We start from the raw sequence: 22,074 nt of genomic DNA, 5'->3' as shown, positions 1-22,074 counted from the left end.
TTTGCATCATTTCGTATTTAAACCAAATTTAATTGAACGAAGAAGAATATAAGTCTGTGAAACACGCGTGTGATATGCACTGCTTTGCCATTAAGTATTGAATCATTTAAATAACCTTTATCTCCTTAACTATAATCACGGTTTTTGCTTTGTTTGGAAGCTAATTGATTTTAGGAAGAAGATACGTTCAGTTCTGATTTAACTGCTCGATCCTATCGACTGGAATCAACGACCCAACCTCTCCTGAATTCGACAGAATGTTAGAGAATGCTCAGTTTTTTACATCTTACCTACGTTTTTATTACAATTGGAACCATGTTTTACATATACATGAGTAATTTATACCTTTTATTATCAATAAAATTTTGTTTTATTGTCTGTAATTTATTTAAAAGATGATCAATAAAATTGGCTCAAAAATAATTTACAAAATTTTTCGAACTGTTTTAACAATGCTTAAGTATATTTTATTTACTTATTAAATAAAAGTAAAACTGTGTCATTTTCTATTTTAAATATTAATCTATTCAAAACTCTTTAAATATACTATAAAAATTAATTTTATTACGTTTAAATGCTAAATTAATTCTATTTATTTTCTAAAATAAAAGTATTAAATAAATTTTGTTAAATATAATGAATTTAAATCGGTAGAAATTTAATAAATTAAATTTTTTAAAAGTGAATTTTTATTTTCCACATGTATCAAAAACCACGTGTAAAATTTAATCAATTAAATCAAATTTCATTTACTAGAAAATTAAAAAATAAAAATTGTAATCAATTTCGTATTTCAGTTTCGAATTTGATCAATTTTAATGGAACAAATTGATCGTTTTCATACTCACGTGTGAAAAAATTTATTTTTGAATTGTCGATTGTTATTGTTAAAATCGATCAAAATTAAAATAATAAATTGATGAAAACGATGTAAAATATCAATTATATTTTGTTATTATTTAACAGTTGAAACGATTAGTTATCGATTAACAATTTGAGAAAATATCATTAATTAATTAAGTGTTCAATGTAATACTGTCAATAATATGCAGATAAGTTCGAAAAATTTCAATGGAATTATTTAACTGTTCAAATTGTTCAGTGAAATATTGAAACAATTTGCTGATTAATCAATTAGTTGGAAGTATTCTATGGTCAATCAGTCGCTAAACGTATTTATTTGATTTATTCACTACTGTATCCAAAAAAAAATATTGTATATAATCAAGATATTTTACTGAATTGTTGATTGATGGATGAGCCAATTCAGTAGTTGATCAATCAGTTAGACCGATCGAATAGTTCTAATGAGATGGATTGAATCGATTGATTGTTGATGGGTCAACGATTCAGCAAAATATCGTAATTATATTTTGCTGAATGATCGGTTGTCTAACGAATGCTTTCAATAGTTGACTTATCAACGAGCTCATCTCATAATTGATCGATCAGTTTGATCAATCGAATACTTTCAACGGCATTTTTTGAATAGTTTTAATCATATTGAAACTATTCAGCAAAACATCGTCGGTGATATAAAAAATTGCTTAGCTGATCAAAAATTTCTCTTAAATATTGATAAAATTATTGGAAGAAATAGTTTTATTCAGCAGAATTCGTTTTGCTGATTGATCAATATACGGAATTTTTACTGTAAAAAATTAACTTTTATCGATTGGTAATTCGAAAATATTTTCTATTATATATAAATCGAATTGTTAAGAAATTTAAATTAAAAATATCAACTTTATGGGATGATACCTTTATAAATTTTTATTTTAGTATATCTCTATATAAAAAAATAAACTGGAAAATAAATTTATCGCGTAGAAAAAGAAATTTTATATTTATAAATGTATTGATTCTATAAATCTAAACCAATTTTTTATTTATAAACTGTGTAAAGTCATTCTTTTAGAAAGGAAACTTTCGCATCATCCATTTTTCTCAATAGAAAATAAAAAGTGTAAAATATTATTCAATAATGAACGTAAAAATGTTGGAAGAATTTTATTCTATAAACCTAACAAATTGCAATAAATAAATTACTTAATGATAGAAGATTCATTATCTGAAGCAATTAAATAATTGAATATACCTCGTAATATCTTTTAAATTGTAATTAAGTTAAAATATTATTAATTTACTATTTTTTTAATGTAATTGTTATAATTATAAAACATTTTTAACAATGATACAGATTTATTGTTGCAATTAATTTATTTTTGTAATTTTTTAAAATAAAATATTGTAAATTTACATCATTTATCATTTATATTAATAAGTTATTGTAAAAATAAAAATAGATTAATTTTAATAATAAATTTATAATTATAGTGCATTTATTTTGCATTCATTACAATAATAATACAAGTTTATTATTGCAATTGATTAATTTTATATAATAAAAAGTTGTAAATAAATATATCAATTTCAACACTAGATTTTGTATTTTATTATTGTGTCAGTTACTTTGCAACAATGAAATAGATTTACTGTTGAAATTTAATTTATTTTTATGGTTATTTAAATTACTATAATTGTTATAATTAATGCGCATGTAAATTATACAAATTTTAGAATATTTTTAATTATAGGAATTACAAAAATACGTCAATTAAAATAATTTGTCATTGTTGTAACGTATGTATATACAAAATGTATATAAAATTACAGTAATTAAAGCAATTAAGTGTTAAATTTATTGTTTATTGATTTATTTTTCTAATTTTATAATTATAATTAAGAAAATAGAAACTGGATTTCGACAATAGCTTTGTATCATTGTTGTAGAGTATATGTATTAAATGTGTGTAATCAGTTACAAAACTGGTGTATTTTTTACAGATTTTAATTGCTATAATTAAAATAAAACTATAAAAATAACGCAAATTATACTGTGTTTACATTTACTATGGTAAATAAAAAAAACTAAAACTACATAAATTTCAACAATAATTCTGTTATCATTCTTGTAAATTACAACAATAATACAAAATTTATTGTTGAAATTGATATATTTTTAGATATTTTTATTTGTTCTAGTTTAATTATTGCATTAAAAATATAATTTACACCATTTATAACAATGTAATCGAAATAAATTTTTAAAAATAATTACAAATAATTTAACAACATAAAATAATATTATTGAAATTTATTTACTATTTAATATTTTTAAGCATTAAAAAAAACTATTAAAATTTACATTAAAACAATTTTATATACGTAACTTTTAATAATCAATTTTCTGATACAAACTTTAGAATTTTTATAGACTCATATAAAATAACAATATAAAATTGTTCGTGAACGCTTTCTTAAAATTCTAATGTTAAATGTAATTTAAATAAACGAGGAAACAGGATAAAAATTGCGAGAGAAAAGATTAAATTTCTTCAGATTAGATAGTAATATAACTGTAATTCAGTATAAAGTGCTGCAAATTCTGTTAGTGAAATATCTTACACGCAACATTACTAAAGAATAAGAAGGGTAGAAATTATATTAAATGTTTTCTATGTAACTTTACACGAAAATATAAAGTTATAACTTGTATTTCTTGTAGATAATAGCACTTAAGGAAGGTTTTCCATTAAGAACATAAGTCGTTAATGTTAGAACCTTTCACGTACCTCCTAGGAGTGTAAGTAAAGATTGTCTAATATTTATTTGTATATATTATATATTATGGAAACATTTCTCTAACTTGCTTTGTCAACATAGAAGATAATATTAATGGAGAGGCTGTCATGTATGTTTGCACAGATAATAGTGTTCTAATTAAATTTAAGTGTCGTTATAACTTATGGATATGGTTAGAAATAGCAATAAAAATAAATTTTAGATGATTAAAATTAATTTTCATACGTTGAAAAATTCAGTTTTTCTGCCTTAATTTTATACAAGTCGAAGTTTCGAATGTCTGATTTTCGAGCAGCTTACTCGTAATAAAAATTTTAATACCCTAATATAGCACCCTTCTAAATAGCGTCACCTTCGTAAAGCACGACGAACATTTGTAAATGGATCTTCCCCATTAATTTCAATTTAGTATTTGCAAAGGCGAGATCGACTCACAAGCTCGAAGTTTTGTGTCGACGCCGTTACTCTTTTATTGTTTGTTTCTTCAATTTAGCGCTACACTTGATTCAGTGTCGAGTTTATAGGTAAGCGAATGGTGGCGCTAAATCGAAGTTTGTCTGTGGCATATTCGTTTAAGTGTATTTCTGTCCTGTATGGGGATACGTTATAGCATGTTAAATTATTATTATTAACGCTTATTTAGTGGTGATATTGATATACAGCGCTTATCAGAAAAGAAAATGATAATGTTTTGGATAAGTGAATCGATATTACCTTGCTTTTGGCTAAAAGAATTCTCGAGTAAGTTCGTTATTTAGGAGAGAAGTTTACTGATTCAATATTATTCGCAACAGCAGCTCGAGGCACGTGTTGAGAAATTTAAAAATTTTGGCCATTGTAGAGGACTATAGGTATTAATTGTATATATAGAAAGAAGGATAATATTACAGATTCTGTTTACAAATTTTATGTTCAAGGATACATTCTAGCTGTTGTTTAAACTATCACGTTCAATAATTCAATTGAAACGGTCCCGTGCACTTAATTAAATTCAGATTATTCTACACACTAAATCTATCTTAAAATCGCGACAAATATAGCAAGACTTTAATTTTAATTAGAAACATAATTGGAAATTGTAAAAACCATAATTCTTGAGCATGCAACCATGTTTTCACTTCATTTCGAACACACTGATTGGACTGAAAATGTCTTCTTCGAAGGGACTTCTTCAGCATGGGAGCAAAGGTGTGAGGTCTTCAGCTTAGGCAGCACAGATGTAAGGTCGAACATTATCATGGAAGCCAACTTTCCTCAGCAATCCAGATTCTTCAAGTGTTCTCTGATAAGCAATCAGTATGTTAAAAATGAATTGAAAACGTTAAGAAGGTCTTTTTTTTCCATGAGTGTATAGAAAAACTTATGCACCTCTACAGTATGATAAGTGCCTGAACAAATTTAGTAACTACCCGTATGTAGAGAAGTAGAGATAGTTTCAAAGTGTAACATACCACCTTTCACACGATCCTTGTATCAGGTTTTATGTAGTCTGATTGATATTAATATAGTTTTACCTTGATTTAAGCGGGCAATAGACAATTATTTGCTATATTTCTCATTCTCTAAAACCTCTACTGAGCGGATAATAAATGTATTTCATGTTTCCGGTTTTTAAAATGCCATTCTTATGTTTAGTGTTATCGATTCGTAAGATTTCTTTGTGTTGTTAAACATGTCAAATGAGGTTCTTACAGATCTATTTTCCAGATAGTGTCTTGACACGCCACAGGTCAAATATTGGTCGACTGACAAATACATTTTCCCTTGTATCATGTAAGAAAAGAATTAATTAAAAAAAAAAATTATGAAGTAGAAAATATTAATAGAATGAGAATGGATGAAATAAATCACGTGTTGGATAATTTGGCAGATATGCTGCCAAAATATCGGCCATTCTTTTGTCTGTTTCTGGTGTCCGTTCTTAACATTCGCAGTTGAAAACATTATTGATTTTTGCATTACGGGATGATTAATTTAGACACTAAAACAGCTATACATAATTGCATACAAGTACACAGTACTGTACTAACTATATATTGTAAACCTTATTAAACACGAGTCGTGGGTTCGCGCCTCAGCAGCTAGGTGGTCGCGTAGAATTTTTCCAAGTTTTATTCACATATCTAATATGAAATCTGGGTCAGTTTTCCATTGAAAGTCCTCTTCAGACGGACTTTCCACTGGCGGATCGCTTAAGTTTCGTCGCTGTATCCCATCAAACCAAACCCTCAACACCCAGCTAGCTGACCCACGATGTCTGGCCGAACCCAAAATGGTTACGAAAAAGAGCTCTCTTAGGATCCACAGAGTGAAAAGAGTAAAAGAAAAAGACCAGTGAAGTGCATATTTTTCGCAAAAACTGTGTATCGATTCTTTGAAGAATCGCCAACTGCCTTAACTGGCGATTTTTAGAGGACATCTTTGTTAAGAGGGTGGTCTTCGCTTATAGTGTACGATTAACACGGGGTTTTGCTGTACTAAATTTATTGAATAATATAAATTTTTTTTAAATTTTTGCTCAGATCTATTGAGAAATATTTTTAGTTTTTATCGTCTCATAAAATTAGTATTTTTCAGAAGTATAATCTTATTCAATTGAAGATCCTTCTTTACAATACTGTTAAATCTGTTTTTTTATGAATGACGATTTTTTATTATGTCATTAGAATTTATTGAGGAACCAATGGTCAAGCATCCACAGAAATTCTTCCAGGCAGGAAAGCATTCCTCTTGTCATACAAGACATCACACCAGGAAACAAACCAGAGTTTATTGAAAAATAATGTGTTTAGTCGGATCTTTTACCAAGCTAATAAAACAATATTCTTGAGGAACAGAATTTTATAATTGAGGATTTGATTGGATTTATAATATAAGACAACCTTGCATGTGGGCAAACTGCCAAGGAGATCCTCCTCTCGTGAGGATTTTCTTTGAGAAACTAGCTTCTATTTAAATGTTATAATTGAAGAAAACTTGGAAAACTCCACGTGGTCAGCCCATTGGCCAAGCGCTAACCCACGACTACCATACACTGGTGGGCACTTCTTTAATAATGAAAGCCTATAACTTTATTCAATTATATTTATTTCATTTTATCAGATTTCAACCCACTGATTAAGATGGACCACGTTTAAAGTATGTACAGTACAATACACCATTAGCTAGATTTTTATTATAATTTTCACGGTAATCCGCTTAAACACATACTAGATATTTTCTAATAATATATAAAAAGATCAATTTGTTAAAAGATTAATATATAATAAAGACAAAATATTAATTATATATATATCGTCTGATGTAAAATTCTTAAACGAAATTGAAGGTTGAAACCATAAAAGTGTTATGGGTTATACAGCTTACAGTATTGACAAGGTTATTGGTTACAGTGTAGGACGATCAATATTGGAGTAAAGAATATTATTTCTCTAAAATCTAGTTGATGTAAGCTGTGAGGGTTTAATGTAATTTACATCTTACATAAATTCGATTTTTTCGATTTTTACTTGTATAATAAATGTCCAGAATCTTCTCTCGAAGAAATTTTAAAATAATAATAAGAAAATGTGTAATATTAAATATTTTAAATTTCTGCAAATACATTTTGAATTTTTCTCATGTTTTAAAATTATGTAATAAAAGAAAAATAATCATTTAAGTTTAAAAACCAAACCTTTCTCTGATGGGTTAATTTGAATTTAAACGAACCAATTAGCGAATGAAATTCTATTTTATAATTTAAAAATATTTTTTTTCCGCTATAAAATGTAGTGTATTAATGTTATATTATATTTTTATGTTGAAAGGCAATCTTTTTTTAAATAACAAAGTTGATTTTAAACGAATTAATATAATATGTTGGCTAATTTAAAATTTAAATCGACCAATCACTGCTTTTGCTTAAACGTAACGCAATAAAAAACCACGCCTTTTTTCTCGTGATTGGTTGATTTGAATTTAAACGAACCAATCGTCAAATGGAGCACTTCAATGCTAAGAAGCTAACTTTTTTCTGTAAAAATTAAAATATTAATATTATATAATGCTAATTTTATTTTAAAAAATAAATTATTTGCCACTTGAAGCATACAATTTAATTATTTAAACATATTTTTAACGAACTCTTATAGCTTATAGGCTAGTTTAAAATTTAAATAGACCAATCGCACATTTGTTTAAACTGGAAAAAATACAGTTATAATTTAATTTGAATATTTAAAAAAAAACTGGAGTTAAATGAAAGAAAAATCCTTTTTTTATATTAGAAAATACCTTAACGAGTTTTCTAATTTAAATATCGATTGATAAAGCCATTTATTGATTGGGAATATCTTCTTAACGTTAGAAAATGTTTCGAGATAAATTAATTGCCTTGTATGTTTAATCACTAGTAATTTATTTTGTTACTTATCGTTGCCTTTGATATATTAAAATTAATGATTTTTATCTAATTTACATTTATATATTTTTTAAACACTATTTTATACGCGAAGAAGAGAGAAGGAATCCCATCAAAGATTGGCTCAAACACGTCAGATAATTTAAAAACAGTAGGGATAAAGTTTAAAAAAAAATCCAGCAACGAGTTGCATAACATTTCCGGCAAGATTTAATAGCACTAATGTTCCTAATACACAAACCAAACATGTAAAATGTATTAGACGGCCGGATGGATGAAGTCATTCTTTTGATGGATTGCCATACTTTTCTCCTGTTATATAAAACAACCGAAAAAGTAATAAATAAATAAATAAATAATACTATTTTATATTTCTGTAATGCCAGAAATTAATTAATTTTTATAAATAAGTAACTATATGACACTTGAAAGAGATAAAATGCATCGAAAGAGTGGTTGAAGAGCGAGTTGACGATGATATTTTGCTTAGTTACGCCTTCAAGGACCTAACCATTTAAGGAATGATTAAGATTAAGCAAAAAAATAAAGATCTTCAAAGCTAATTTATGCCCCGAAGAATGAAAATCTTAAGAAGAAACGGATGGCAACAATTTAAAAGTATGCTTTATCATGCTATAAATTGCGAATTAATGAACAATAAACTGAAGAATGAATGATTCTTCCTTTACGAAGCGTAACTTTAAATTAGTTAAGATAAGCAAATAATTGCTTAAGAGATGTAAAATTCATTTATAACTTAACAGTAATTACAATTGTCTACAATTAATTGCCTTATGGGCTTCTTGTTGATTAAGGCAAACAATAAGAGCAAGCGATGCAGACTTTGATTTAGGATATATAAAATAATAAATTTACTGTACAGCCTTTTGTACTATAGGATAATAGAAAGTAGTTGAAGCGAAATTAAAGTAATAAAGCACAACGTTAATATATAGTATGATATGGAAGAGAAGTGTGTGTCAAATAAATCTGCGCCAAAGAATAGATAGCGAAGTACAATGAAAACATAAAGGTAATATCAAAAAATATAATAAATGTAAGATGAAAAAATTTATGTAATGTTTTTTAAACTAACGTGTTAAGTGGGTCAAAAGTCGGCTAACCGTGTAAATTGCTGGAACGAGCTGCCGAATGATTTCGAAAATTTTAATTAAAGGTATAAATCGTGTATTGAACAAGGGCATTTAATTTTCACCAGTTTTTGCAGTTTGTAAGCAATAGTGTTCGAACAACACAGCAATTTTGCCTTTGCAATGGTTATCTGACTTTTGGACTACTCTCAATGTGTGATTTTTATTGTGTATATACTGTATATCTATCTGCTTTTGTTTGTGTCGAGATACACTAACTAGTGCATATAATGATAATAATAATAATAAAGACGTTAAAACATATAAAAAAAGGAGATGAATAAAGGAAAGAAATGTATATGTGACAATTAATTTTTTCATAAGACATCCGAGTGCATATATATGCACTCGGATGTCTTATGAAAAAATAAATAAATAAAATACAAAGAAGAAAAAAGATAAATTTGCACAGGCGATTGTCACGGTAGCAAATAAACTGAGCAAAGATTTCTCACGCATCTGCGATCGATAGTGAACTGCGGTTGATAGAAATTATTTGATTATTTGTCGAGAGTTTATTTTGCATCTTACTGTTTAAAAAAAAGAAGTGGGTCAATTTTTTAGTTATTTATAGAATTACGTAATTTAATACATTCTGTTTGACAAATATTTACAGAGAAAATGTGACCGAAAGAAAAAAAACAGTTTTTGCAAAAAAGTCAGTATAAAAAATATCAATTTCAAAGTGTCTAAGAAAAATGTAATTTAGAGATATTCAATTTCGTGATTGTTCGTAGAAAATGCAATTTACAGAGGTTTAGATTCGCCATTGCTCACAGAAAATACAATTTAAGGAAGCAAATTTCAAAAATATTTATTTTTAAAAATGCAATTTTAAGGTTCATCTTCGTGGACGTTTTAGAGAATTTCACAGTAATTATATATATTAAAAAAAATTTCCAGCAACGAGTTGCTTAACTTTCCCGACAACTGTTGGTGGCTCCATCTGTTATATTTTATTAAAATTTTTAAAAATATTTTAATTATTATAAAATGGCAAAAAGCTTAATTTGCAGAGTAGAGATGGAATTTATAAAAAATTGTAAATGCTAATAACAAGTAAAATCGTCATTAAGTTCGACCCTACTGGAGATGCACACGACTTTCTTTATCTCTCCACCCTCTCGACCTTTTATCACCAAAATTTAATATCATCAATTCCCCTAATACACAAACCTCCCTGCAAAATTTCAGAAATTTTCGAGAAAAAACACAGGAGTTATTAAGCTTCAATGAACATAATCGTGCCCCTCTCACTAGCACAGTAAAAACCCCGAATTTTTTGTATTTCTCAACGTTTCGAGGTGTCATACTTTCCTTCTGTTATATTATATAACAGCCAGGAAAGTAATAATTTCAAACATTCTCAATTTTATGGTGTTTTATACACAATAACTCAATATGGTGTTTTACACAATAACTCAATATATAAACAAAATGTGATTTATTTTCATGGAAGTATCCAATTTTATCAATATTAAAGAGGAAATGCAAATTATAAACTCCAATTTCACGATTATTTACAGAAATGTGGCGTCAAATAAGTGGGAAATTATTTTCTCCATTGTTCATAACTGGAAAAATAATTTGAGTTGTTACGTTACAGAATTTTTAACGGTTATTTGGTCTTTATGATGGACAGGTATTGCATTATTCATGCTTCATTAGATCAGAGGGACAAAAAAATCGATAAAATTTAAACATTTCAAGGTTTGTTGGCCTCTGAAATTTGCCGAAATCATTAATTTAATTCGATTTTTTTGAAAAAATATTTTAAAAAATTAAAATTTAATTAGCAATTTTCTACTATAAAAAATAATAATTCCCTACAGCAATACATTATCAAATTAATAAAAAATGAGTGAAACAATTAACTAATGTGGATAATACAAATATTTTTAAAACGGATCCTAAATATCAGTAATTACATTTGTGGCGTATGAATTTGAAAATTTAAAAAAATGTACGTAAAAAAATATTTATTTTTCTGCTTTATTAAATATGATTTACTTCTCGAGTAGAATTTAACTAATTGAAATTGAAAGCGAAAAAAATAATTTTGCAAATTAAGTAAAAGTGGGTATCGATGTGACTATTGTATATTCAATGTCTTAACAATTAAAGCGTTATATTACGTCCACGAACATAACAATGATCTTCATCTTGTGTCTATTGTGTATACATTTGCGCTTACGGTACGTTACAATATAACATTACAGCTGCATATACATAATTGTTCACTGTACACACAGCAATTTTAACTAAAATCGCAACAGATACATGCAGTTACTTAGGAGGAGGAACATCTACAATTGCACCTGATTAACCGGGGTTGTTTAATCCGTGACCTAGACAGAGGGACCTAAAAATTTAGTCTTCTATATAAAATAAGATATGAAAAACTAGATTTTTCTCTGCCTCATTTTAATCTCTGTGAGGCACTTCTAGAGTCATCCCAGAGCAATTTCTACAATGGGCTTTAGTCAGGCCTTTAATCTAAGAGAAGTAAAAAAATGATGACTTACAATTCAACATAAACTACATACGTTACTCTATAAATTACATATGCATACATTACTATAACTAGAAAACACAACAGCATAATTACACTAGACAAGTGTCCCAAAATTCGGTTAACTATGTTTAGTGTGTTTCAGTTAAAAACTTGTGAACTAAATCATAAACTGAATTTGTGTATTGTGCATGGATAATCGAATTTTGAGCCATTCTTTGTATTAAACTACAACAGCTGCATTTGCATTACGTTTCTTCTATGTAATTCGTCACTAACCAGAGATTTTTGTCAAAAAATGGAATTAAAAAAAACTATTCACTGTAAAAATAATGATAGTAATAAATATTTATTATGCTACCAAATTAGCTTCTCAAGATATCAATGAATGTAAAACACTAAAATGTTTTCTCTAATAATAAATAAATAAGATTTACACGTGTAATTCTCTAATTGAATATTTAATTATTTGTAGAATATCGTTGGAACTCGTGTAATAATTTAATTATACATAATGTGTATAAACATAAATGTACAGTATATAAATACTTTACTTATGATAAAAAACTGAATACGTTTACCACACGCTACCACGTGGATCGATGAACCAATCAGTTTCGTTTACAGAAATTTAAATTTTTCTGTTATTACCACTGGACGCTAGTTTGGCTACAAATAATCGTTTTTACGTATTGAAAAAGAAACTGCACCTTAAAATGTATTACACCCCGGAAACTGCACCTTAAAATGTACTGTAGAAACTGCACCTGAAAAACTGTACCGACCGTAAATACAGAAAAAAAAGGAGAAGGATTTTTTCTTTAGAGCGTACCACTGATTATCGACTTTAGAATCGATATTATTTTTTGGGAACATCAGTAATTCTGTTCCGTGCAATATCCTGTGGAGATTTTTAAAGAATAATCGCTGCCTTTTTCTTGAATCCATTACTGGAAGCAGTCTAGCTACTGATTTCCTTCTTGTCAAATGTGTTATCGATAGTTCAACCGACGCGACGTTCGCTGCTGATAGAAGCAGAAATTGATTTCTTCCACTTTAAATCTTTTATCTGATGAAAGTGGAAGTTATAAGCTTACAGTTATTGCTGTATATATATACGTCTCAGATTTTATTTTTATTTTTACTCGTGTTATATGTTCCGAAAGAATTTCTATTGTTGCACAAACAAGACTTTTTTTTTATTCTTGCTCGAGTAGCTTCACTGAAATATGGCCACAAGCAACAAATGATTCGAGGGTGAGTTCTAGATTTTCTTCGAGATAATGCTAAAATATTCTGTATACAATAGATCCTGCTTTAAAATTTCTTAAAAGCAGTCGTAAAGCGAGCCATTATGTTATCCTTTAAACCAAGCGTGGTAAATTAAAGTTGTGTTTTTGGAATGGTTTGTATAATACCGTATAGTGTGGACGAAAAAATGTTTAATAAAACATTTTACATTTTCCTAATAGGAAAATTAATACTAGCCGTAAAGCAGGCGTCGTAAAGCGGGGGTGTAAAGCGAACTGTCGCAAAGCGAGAATGTATTACAGTATATTTCACAAGATATTTCTCACAATAGATTATTATAATTCGAAAGTATTTTAGGATTTCTTCTTAAATGGTCACTCAACTGGTTCTTGTACTCGTTTTGCGACCAATGAAAATTAAACTGGTCTTAAATAGCGGTCGTAAAGCGAAGGAAATTTATATTTTACTGTAGATTTTTATAGTAATTTAAAAATATTTTACAGCTTTTTGTCAACTAAGCCTCATATATTTTGGCATGTGCGTGTTTGTTATCGGTATTGTATCTTAAATGTTTCTTTTGTTATTGTATATAGGGCTTATATAAATCATCAAATTGATATCCTCTTAAAATGATTTTCAAGCCTTTAACTTCAGACATGCCCCCAGTTTCTATGCAGACTCACAAATTAAATAAGTAGATCCTTTGTAAAATGGCATTAAGCTTGCGAAATAATAAAATTGCAATTCTAGCCTATACAGAGAGTTGAAAATAGTCCATTTAAAAACATTTTTGGATCCCTTACTAAGTATCGGAAGATGGTTTTATTTTTATTTCCGAAAATAATCAATAATTTTAAAGGATTTCATCACCCAGAAACAATGTAGAAGTGCTTAAGGATATGTTAAATTATGCATTTTTTTTTTTTTTTTTTTTTAACCAAACTTGCAGGCGGAATTCGATTTTGATTTCAATGTCCGGATATTTTTTGGAAACTGACGAATGTACTTTAAAGTTTAAAAAAATCGTTACGGCAATCAAGCTGAGCTGTCTGGCATCGTTAAATTTCATATAAAGGAAGAAAAGATTTGAAAGATAAATTTCGACATTTATCTTTTAGAAAACAGATTATTGGATCCGATCTGACATCTAAGAAGAGATTATAATAATCAAAATAGATTTATAACATTCTAAACTAGACACGAATGTTAGAAAAAAAAGAAAAGAAAACCGTGACGGACAGACACAAGAAAAAAACGCGATTTCGTAATTAAAATTAAATAAATTCACGAAAATTTATGGTCAATTTTAAGTTAGGTGGTGGTAAATTTTTATTTTTAAAGATAAATAAAGCCTCTTTAACAACGAATTTTCGTTTATTAGCAATTAAATTTTTGATCTAAGTTTCCATAATAATAAAATGAAGGAACGAGTTGCGTAACTTTTACGACGAAAAAAAACTAAAATTGTCTGTTACAATATTTTATTTAAATACTTTTTATATGATTATCATAAAATGGAAAGACTTAATTTTGAGAGTAGATACGAGTATTATAAAAAATAAATTGTAAATGGTAATAAAGAGTAAAATATTCATTAAGTTTGATCCTACTCGAGATATGACCAGTGACCTCCTCTAGCTCCCCGTCGACTTTTAATCACCAAAATTGAATAGAATCAATGTTTCTAATACAGAAACCTCCCTGCAAAATTTCAGAAAATTTCGACAAAAGACACAAGAGTTATTATAACATTCTAAACTAGCTTCAAAGTGAGTTAACAAAATCGTTCCCCCCGCACACTAACATCCATACATATACATATTTTTTGCATATCTCGATGGTTGATGATCCCCCTAGTCCAAAAATGTAAAAATCTTGGGGGGGGGTCATTTTTGACCAATCGCCATACTTTCCCTCTGTTATATACTCGTATAAATAAATGCTAACGAGGTATGCGAATTTCCATAATTAATATCAGATTAAATTTCGATATTTATATGTATTTTTTATGAAAAAATAAATTTTTAATCTTTTTTAATAATGTCAAGATACTAAAAAACAAGTTCAATATTCCGTTTATATTATTTTAAAAAGAAAGAAATTCCCTGGAGCTTTAATAATGCCGTTTTAGTTTCATCCTTTGTCTTTTTAGAGTTATTTTTGAATTTCTGTTTATTTTATGAGCCTCATTATACCATCGATATACACGACCCTTGTCCTTTGTCTATACGAAAACGTGACATGATATGCTCCTTTGTTAGCTTGTTTGGGAGGGAAATCATCCTACTATTGCTTTTATTGGAAATTCAACCCCCCTTAGATTTGGGATTTGGCTTCTGTAGAGTAGTGTTTTGGTATGTATCTATCATGAAATAGGCTACATATCTAACTTTCTAATATTATCTGATATATATATATACTATGCAGGTAGGCCCGGCGTTGCTCGGGCAGAAGTAACGATAACGAAGATTAAGATTATTACGTTATAGTCACAAAAGAAAGAGAGTAATTTCATCAACAAACTAAGTATTTCTAAAGAAAGATCGAATTTGAAAATCGAATATTGTAATATTGTTCGATTTTCACGAAGTGTTCTCATTATATCGTTCGATTTTCATCGAATGTTCTAAAGAAGAAAAGTCGAGAAAAACCGAACTAATCTGTTTAAATTTGAAAATAGAATATGTTCTAACATATTACTCTTTTTCTTTTTTTCTCCAGCGCCCGTTTTTTCTCCATCTGCGTCTTGCACGTCGCTTTCTCTTAACACTTTTATTGTTACGTAACACTTTCATTGTTGATTGAAGTGTTAAGCATTAATCCTGTCTCGCTCCCCGTGGGGAGGAATTTCGAAAAATCTCTTCGTAGTGTGCGTTCTCGTGACGTAACCTAACTATGTACCAAATTTCAACTTTCAACTCTTAACCGTTTGGGCTCTTAAAATTTCCATTGTTACGTAACACCTCCATTGTTAACACTTCCATTCTTAACACTTCCATTGTTGACACTTCCATTGTTGCTTCACACTTCCATTGTTACTTAACACTTCCATTGTTGATGGAAGTGTTAAGACTTAATCCTGTCCCTCTCCCCCGTGGGGAGGAATTTCGAAAAATCCCTTCTTAGTGTGCGTTCTCTTAACATACCCTAACTGTGTACCAAATTTCAACTTTCAACTCCTAACCGTTTAGGCACGTCTCGATAATGTATATAGAAGCTTTAATCCTGTCCCTCTTCCCGTGGGGAAGAATTTCGAAAAATCCCTTCTTAGTGTGCGTTTTCGTGACGTACCCTAACTGTGTACCAAATTTCAACTTTCAACTCCTAACCGTTTGGGCTCTGCGTTGATTATTATTATTATTATTATTATTATTATCAACTCGTCTCGATTATATATATATAGATATATACACACACCATGTTCGTTTTAAGTTATCACACGTAGTTTACGTGCGTAGTTTACGAATTTAAATTATAATATCAAAATTCTAGTCAGACATTCGAATTTAAAATGATTTTTTGCTTTAAGCCAATCATCGTTAAGACAAACATATCACAAACCAATCATCGTTTTCATGTATCTACTCAATCTCACTAATTTACATAAGACGTGTTCAGGATATTCATATTCTTTACATTTTCAGTGTCATTATGAAATGTTTTTTTCTTTACAACTATTCTGACAATAATCTTTAAACTTTATTTAAAATATTGAATGTAATTCGTAATTGCGATTTGGCCAATTTGCCAAATAAATGAAGTGCTTCAGTACGTGCTGATAATATTACAGTACACCCCATTAAATGTTTCAAAATGTTAGAAGCATTGCGTTAACGTGTTATATTTATAGAAAATTCGTATTTATTATTTAAAATTATCGTCACGTTAATGAAAAATAATTTTTTCAGGGTGAATCAATACGACAAACTTTCTTAAATACAGTACGTATGTTGCTTATCTTGACATTTTATTTCTTTGATAGTATTTTAATTAATTAGCACTTAGCTTTTGACGTAACGTGACGTTTCAAGTCACGCCATATCGTCACGCTATGTCACGTTATGTTCATCTCATTCACGAATTACGAAGCGTCACGTTAGCATACATTTTTGAAAATAGTTGTTACTATTATTATTATTATTATTTAACTTAAAATTTATACAGTAATAAACTAAATGAATGTAAAAATGTAGTTATATTTAATTTTTAAAAGGTAAATTGTTTTAAAATCAACAACTTAATTTTTATAGGATTTAATTAGAATGAAAAATAGTCTAAATTATTATCTAGAAAATTAGAAAAATTAAATTCTAGAATATTATTGAAATTTTAGAAAATGTTCTAGAATTTATTTAGAATGCAACTGTTCTAGATTAGGAATAGAATTATAAAATACTTGAAAAGTTAAATTCTGGAAAATTTTACGAAACCAGAATTAAACTTTTAATAGCCATTTTTTTAAAAATAGTGATTGGAAATTGATTTTTATTAATAACTGTTAAAACGTACTACTATCTTTTTAAAAATTATATTTTAGAATTATTTTAATTGATTTTTTTAAATGTCTATAATAAGAAATTAAAAAAAAAATAATTTATCATCATTAAGACTTTAATCTTAAGTTTTTAAGATGCCATTTATTATTATTTTTAATTAAAAAATACAAATTTTTGGATTAATTTTTTAAAACTGTTTCTCATTAATTAAAAAAATAAGTATTAAAAATCCATATTCTGGGATTTAATTTTTTAATAATGAATGAAAAAAAAATAATTTAACAGTAATTAGCTTTTTTTCTTAAAAAAGCAATTTATCTAAACTGCAATATAAATTTTTTAAAATATTTTATTAAATAATTTTATTCTAATTTTTATTTTCCCGGCTGTTTTATATAACAGAGGGAAAGCATGGCAATGGGTCAAAAAATGGCCTTCTAAGATCTTTATATATTTTTAGATTTGGGGCACCGTGAAACGTCGAAAAATGCAAAAATGTTGGGGGGTTTTTTCTTTATATTAGTGTTTGGGGCACGATTTAGTTTATCCAATTTGAAGCTTAATAACTCCTGTGTTTACTGACGAAAATTTTCGAAATTCTGTAGGGGTTTTTGTGTATTAGGGGTATTGATACTGTGAAATTTTGGTGGTTAAAAGTCCAGGAGATGAAAGATAGAGAGGCCGGAGAAGATTTTACGTGTTATTAGCATTTACAACTCTATAAAACTCATCTCTACCCTCAAAGTTAAGTTTTTAATCATTTTATAATAATTAATAATATAAAAAGTTTTTAAATAAAATTTCGTAACAGATGGTGCTAACAAAATTTTAACTTTTTTGCCGAGAAAGTTATGCAACTCCTTGCTGGATTTTTTTAAGATTAAAGTAATTATTAAAAACTACATTATAAGATTTTTTTTAAATTATTTGAAATTTAATTCGATATTTTAAATAATCTGAAACGTTCATTATTTAATATTTAAATAAATAATGAATTATTTAATATGTGATTCTTATCGGAAGTAATAAATTATTTAAAAAATGTAACTTATATATCGATTTAACAATTCTTATTTATTATTAATTAGTCAATTGCTTTGCTTTTACAAACCTTAAATTTCCTTTGTCTTGCATTTAAATTATGTTTCTGTAAAGAAACGATTTTAAAATTTGAATTATTTTTTAGATAAAACGAAAAATTTTCAATTAAAATTTATTTATTTTTAATGTTTAATCAATTATTTTATGTAAATTATTAATTATTTCCACGAAAATGTATTTTTTTTTTAATAAGAGAAACTGAGTTAATCGTTCAATTCCATTTTATAAAATTACAATTTACATTTTCTATTTCAAAAAATGTAAATTGTATTTTTATAAATGAAATAGAAATTTTTCAATTACGTTTAATTTTAATTGTTTGTTTTTTTAATCGATTTCATAAAACTTTTCATTCATAAATTGTTTTAATTTCTTGAAATTGATATACATTTTTAAAAACAGAAAAATTCATTTAATTTTTTAGAAAAATTAAATTTATTTTATCGTAACAAATCCAATTTCAATGAAAAATTTAATTAAAAAATACAATAAAAATAAAAAAATGTAATTTTATCTTTGAAAGTGTGATTTTAAAAATTAAATCGAACATTTTTAAATTGCATTTTAAAAAAAGCTGTCAATGTTGTTGCTGGACTTTTCCGGCATTCTTTGTTTTCGTCCCTAATAATTGCTATCATTACTTTTATAAGTGTTCAGATTGGAGATATTGAGGGCTGGGCCATATCTCCCGAACCAATGGTTCCATTTTTTGTAAATTTCTAGAAACATTTCTCCTTAATACCCAAACCTCCCTGCAAAATTTCAGAAACATTCGACAAAAGACAGGAATTATTAAGCTTTAAAGTGAGTGAACCCCCCCCACACACACACACACTAACATCTGTACATACAGAAAACAATTTTAGGGGAGAGGTGTTAATTTTTTGATCTCTCGCCGTACTTTTCCTCTGTTATATATATAACAGCTTAAACCACTCTTAACCGATTTAAAAAAGAAATTAAATAATTTATTAATAATTGAAAAAAAATTTAAGATGAATTTTTCTATTTATATTTTCAAAAATTTAAGGAAGGAATTAAATAAATTTTAGATAAATTTTACTACATTTTTTATGAGGATTTTTACGAGTTTCGGAGTTTTTTAAGCTCGTTAAAACTTTAGAAAAGAGAGAAATTTTAGTGAAAGTAGTTATAATTTAAATTCGATATTCATAAATTTTATAAACTTTTCTTGTTTTTATGTATATATATATATATATATATATATATATATATATATAAGCAAGAAACATGTACTTACTGTACAATTAATATAAATAATCAGGCGTGAAACTGTTGCATACACATTTAAGTTCCATTTCTGACCGTGAATTATTTATCAGTGTAACCTTGATATATTTCTCTTTTTTCCCTCCCTCCCTCCTCCCTCCTCCCTCCACGGACTTGTTGCTATAGTTACATCAATATTTGGAAGTTTTCCAGTAAAAGTGAAGTTTATGAGTAAGAATTTTTGTAAGCCATTGTTGCTATGGTTACCCTTTTTACTCCTTTATCAATCACTTGTCAGTTGCAGGCGTATGTACCACAGAGGTGTCACGTAGAGAGGTAAAGCTCTCAAATTGCCAAAATACATATAAAGTTAAAACCACTTAAGGATAAAAATTCTAAAAGAGCTTCGAAAATATTTTCAAAATATATCGAAATATCGAAGATAAAAGATATACTTCTTCATCTTCTAGAGGTAGAGAGATCATCCCTGAGCACTATACTTCGATTTATTATTGTTTTAAACGGGTTTAATCCGTGTTGAAATGTAATTTAATGTGGTTCCTTTTTAAATTAGAAGCTTACGTGAGCTTAATGTGTGCGAAGTAATCATTTTTAGCATGGATGTAACGCGTTACGAAGTATCTTATCAGCTAGGATGCCGATTACTGGATAAATGTATGAATGGCTTTAATCTTAAATAATTCTAGAGGGGATCTTATCTAGAAATTGTCTAGCTTCGTCTACTTAATGATGATTTTAAGAGTCGCGAACAATTTCCAACGGGCATTAGATAATGGTGTTTAGTTTCATTGCACATAAATGTCTCGGAAATGGGAGTATTTAAGCAGGATTAAACATGGAGAACATCTCTTGAAGCATTATTCATAATTAAATATATTTAAAAAGTTATGATGGACGGTAATTTTTCTGCTTTTTCTAGCAAAATTTCTGAAAAAGCCTTCCTTCAGCCTCATCTGATGCGGATGTTAAGCGTATCTTATTATGTTCTTATACATTTTTAACGGCATTAAAATGTCCTAATGTAAGTTATAGTTAAATATTTACAGTTCATAAACTTCTAGAAGAGTAATGTGATGAATAGCAATAGTTTCTAGCACGCTTGATGGCAGATATGACCTCATTTATCAAAGATACAGATTAATGATGCTAAGTTTAAATGAATAAGATAATTCTGAAGATTATCTTATCATAAATTCATTCAACGTTGTCCCGTAAACGTTAATTTTAAAGTATCATCAGCGAAGTTGATGACGATAAGAGCACGTTGCAGCATTCAGAAATCTCTTAAGAGGATCATTTGTAAAGGATTTAAAGTACAGAAAATAATACAAAAACATTAATTTTAGTGATAAAACGTATAATTTATGAATCACTCTAGTACAAGAGACATTTCTTGATAGTCGGACTGCAGGTGTTGTATTGGATTCTACTCTGAATGGAGGAAGGAATGGATTTTCTAATAGATTCAATTAGATTGTAGCTGGTTCCTCCACTCGATAGTTACAAGTTAGTTCCGGATTGGTGTTGAGGTTTGGAGAAAGGATCGATTTTCTACTTAATAAACTGTAGGTATCCAGTTGTATTGGGGATATAATGAAATGACCCATGCTTGTATTGATTATTTAGCAATTAAATACAAGTACATTGTATTTTTATATGAATAAATTACCTTAATTAGCTCTGTTTTTCTTAAATATAGAAATGACTTCTCCAAGACTTGTAATTATAGGTAATTAAGCATGTTATGAGTTTAACGTTTTAATAATTCAAGTTATGATGTTGAATTTGCTACATATTTATGTATTTTAATATAATTCCTTTTTAAAAAAAATATTTGGGCTGCAATTTGAAAAAATTGTAGACCTATAAATTCCCACTCTCGCTGTCTGTCCTTCCTCAATCTTTAGAACAATGTTAAATGTATGAAAATAAAGATCAGATATGGAAAATTTAGGGCAGAAGGCCTCGATTATATATACAAGAACTTCCGGTCTAGACCGGAAGTCTCATGATTTCAATTCAATATTTTCTCGGAACGAAGTTACATAGATGACCGGCTTGACTGTTGTTGTCAGGAAAGTATGATACACAGGGGCAAGACACTAATAATTTGAGATTCAGATTATATATTTTAAATGAAATTTTTGTTCCTTTAAAATGTTTTATCTCAGCTTTCACTCGAAAACTGAATATAAAGTCTTTTCTTCTATCAGTTTAATCGTCCTTATCTTTCTCTTCTTAAAATGGATGAGGATTGAAAAGCCT

The 22,074-nt window shown here is 27.9% G+C and overlaps 1 protein-coding gene across 1 annotated transcript in view; it reads left to right on the top strand.

Annotated features, from left to right (window-relative positions):
* LOC136970201 (uncharacterized) overlaps positions 1-22,074 on the top strand; it is a 34,572-nt gene that overhangs the window by 10,285 nt on the left and 2,213 nt on the right. The gene's annotated exons all lie outside the window — the stretch shown is intronic.

The sequence above is a fragment of the Centruroides vittatus genome, unplaced genomic scaffold (genome assembly GCF_030686945.1).
Source record: "Centruroides vittatus isolate TY-2023 unplaced genomic scaffold, ASM3068694v2 contig_19, whole genome shotgun sequence".
Taxonomy (NCBI): Eukaryota; Metazoa; Arthropoda; class Arachnida; order Scorpiones; family Buthidae; genus Centruroides; species Centruroides vittatus.
Note: the sequence above shows the minus strand (reverse complement) of the source record. Positions and strands in the feature narration are given on the sequence as shown.